At 34.2% G+C, this 3,068-nt stretch overlaps 1 long non-coding RNA gene across 1 annotated transcript; it reads left to right on the top strand.

Annotated features, from left to right (window-relative positions):
* Positions 1-201: 201 nt before the first annotated feature.
* Positions 202-2,462, top strand: LOC145579345 (uncharacterized). The gene is made up of 2 exons (XR_014099133.1): positions 202-270; positions 2,323-2,462. It is a non-coding gene; the product is annotated as an uncharacterized LOC145579345 (long non-coding RNA).
* Positions 2,463-3,068: the final 606 nt, after the last annotated feature.

Genomic DNA, 3,068 nt, shown 5'->3' on the forward strand with positions numbered 1-3,068 from the left:
TCTATTTTTTAGCCTAATTTGCTGCTGGTTGGTTGTTATGACAATAAATGCGGTGGGTTGCTTGAATGGGTGCAAGGGAGAAGTAGGTGGTGCATTGATGGGATGTGAATGCGTGGCTGCTAGTTGCGTGGCTACTGCATGGTTGTTGGTATTGTTGTTGGGGGAATAGTGGCTTGGTGTGTGGTGCATTTGGTGGATGAATGGGAGTTGAGTGTGCTGCTACTAGTATTGAGGAGTATGGTTAGGAATCATTGGTTCATTGAGTTTAAGGTATGTTTACAATTTGAGACATGTTCTTGTGTTCATTGCTCTTAAACTAGTGAAGCTATATGTTTGAATATTAGCTTTGAGCCTTTAATTTTCTGTGGAAAGCATGGCCTGGTAGAGTCTCTAAATCTCTGTCGAAAGAAATTCATATTAGAGAAGAGTTCCATTTCCTATGTCCCGAGATAATTAGATCAATGGCCTCTTACATGTGCATCCATTAACTGTCATAATTTTTTTTTAAACTTTAAGCCAAAACCTATAACAAAACTTACATGTCCTATGGATTGATGCACCTCATTCGATCTGTTGTTAGTGTGTTGTTATGTTAATCTGTTGGTTGGATAATTTATTGTTATTTTAATCTGTTATGTTTTTCTAGCAAGTTTATCTATACTAGAATCAGATTTTCAAGCATGAGTGATCAAATATTCTGGATGCAACAGGGGCACTCTATACTCTAAAATCAAATATTCTGGATGCAATAATCGTATATGTTTAAGTAGATTTATCCATTTTCCAACTCCTGGACCGGTAATTGGACCCCATCAGATCACTAGTGTCAAATTCTATGTCAATCTTGTTGAAAAGTTGTTCATTTTTTTTGACACTTATCTTTAGCTCTGTATTGGATGAGTTGAGTTCAAAGCTATTCTTGTGGTGTGGTGCTTTTTAGAGCTTGTTCAAAGTTATTCTTGTAATATTCTTCATACTTGATATAGTTGTAGCCCCTGTAGGCTTGTTTTTTTTTTCTTCTGAGATGTTATATATAGGGTCTCTGAACTATATTTGTGCAATGTGTGGTTGTATCTGCTGGTATTAGCCATTATTTATGTGTTCATGTAACGAACTAGACTATTACTCACCAGAAAATAAGACAACAAGCAATAATGATGCAAACTTTAAAGAAATAAGAAACTGAGGAAAAAAGGATGGGTTTCATTCTAACAAAAACGGCTACTACAAGGGTGACTTCAGGCCACCAGTCTCTAAGGCTGTGACTTTAGGTCAAAAATCTCAAGGGATACTGAATTACATAAGAAATTAGCTACCAATCCCATTTCCCCTTCTCCCCTTGTTATATGTACAATGCTGACAGAGGATCTCAACTACTCCCCTGTCCTATGTGTGATAATTTGGTGGGCTGCTGTCACTTGGTGTGCTGTGATGTGCTATTGCTGCTTTGTTCATTCTTCTCCTCCTTGTATAGGTGTCAATCTACGTGGCATGCCGGCTCCTTGGTTCATTGTAGTTCAGCAGAGTTTTTGGATTAAAAATTTGGAATAAATCAAGTGTGTGGTATTATGCTCTGTTATAAGACATTACTTATAGGCTCTATGAACTATCCTCCATTATGTAACGAACTGCTACTACTTTCACTCGATTTCTCACAACTAAAGCAAGAGCAAAATAAATCAGAAAGAACAGTAAAGAAAATGAGGGAAGTTAGGCTACTTTTTGTAAAATAAATCAGAAAGAACATTAAAGGATACAATTACCACATAATACCTAACTAAGCCAATCCCTACTCCTCCTTTTTATATGTCCCCCTTTTTTTTGTTTATTTTTTTAGTGCTAACAACTTCTTCTAATAAAGTAAAGAAAAAGGATGGAGTTTTACCAATTGCTGCCGAAGTATATGAGAGCACTCGTTCCGTTGATGTGGGTAATGATGAAATTAAGTTGATGGGTGAAAAGAATTATCAAGTCAAGGTATGACTATACTTGTATATTTTGCTAAGATTACAAAAAAATATATGGTAGTTAATGTTTTTAGATATTATAGATTATTTATTTGTTTGTGTGATTGAGTTGGAGGATGAGAATAATTGGCCGGCGTTAATCAAATGATTAACGTGGTATGGCATAATGTGAATTGAAACAGGTTTTGAAGCCATACCCTATTGGAGGGAATTGTTCAATTTACAAAGGAGATTCTGTCGAAATTTTTTCTAATAATTGTTTATATTAATTATTTTATTATAAGTGTTGCCTTTTTTTTTAGTCTCTTAAGTTTAACAATTGAGACCATAGTTACTAATATATATCTTAATGCAGGGAGAATATATGGAAAAACTTGAGGAATATAAGAACAAAGGAGTTGAGATAAACCCCGACAAAGTCTACTTGGAGGTTGTAGATAAGAAAAAGAATGGAAAAGTCTACGGTATAGGGAGTGCTTTACAAATGTACTACAAGAAAGATCCTACTTCTCACCCTACTACATATTGTATATTGTCATTAGATCTTATTTGTCATATGAGAGGTGAATTTTGAAACAATTAGTCTTATGGTTATCAATATTGTTTTTTAATACATTGATACAAAAATTGATGATGATATTTTGGATATTTGAATAAAGTTAAAATTTTGGTTATTTGAATTTTTGCGTGGGTACCTTTTTTTGTGATTGATATTAGTCGTCACTAAATTATGGTCTTCAAACATTAATAATCAGTCGCAAAAATTTTGCGATTGTAGATTTCTTATTGAGACTAATTGGTTAGTTGAAATAATTGATCTTAGTAGTCTCTAACCTATCGCAAAAAATTAGTCTTTGTAATCACAAAATTTTGGTCTCGTAGTTGCTAATCCGTCGCGAAAAAAATTAGTCTCAATAGTCGCAAAAGTTTGGTCTTCAGTTGCAAATCCATCGCAAAAAAATAGTCTTTGTAGTCGCAAAATTTTGGGCTTGTAGTCGCAAAATTTGGTCTTGTAGTTGCTAATCCGTCGCAAAAGTAGTTTTAAAACATTAGTTCCGGTAGTCACTAATCTGTCACATATATTTTACGACAGACAATGAT

This window comes from Chenopodium album, chromosome 14, assembly GCF_948465745.1.
Source record: "Chenopodium album chromosome 14, dcCheAlbu1.1, whole genome shotgun sequence".
Taxonomy (NCBI): Eukaryota; Viridiplantae; Streptophyta; class Magnoliopsida; order Caryophyllales; family Amaranthaceae; genus Chenopodium; species Chenopodium album.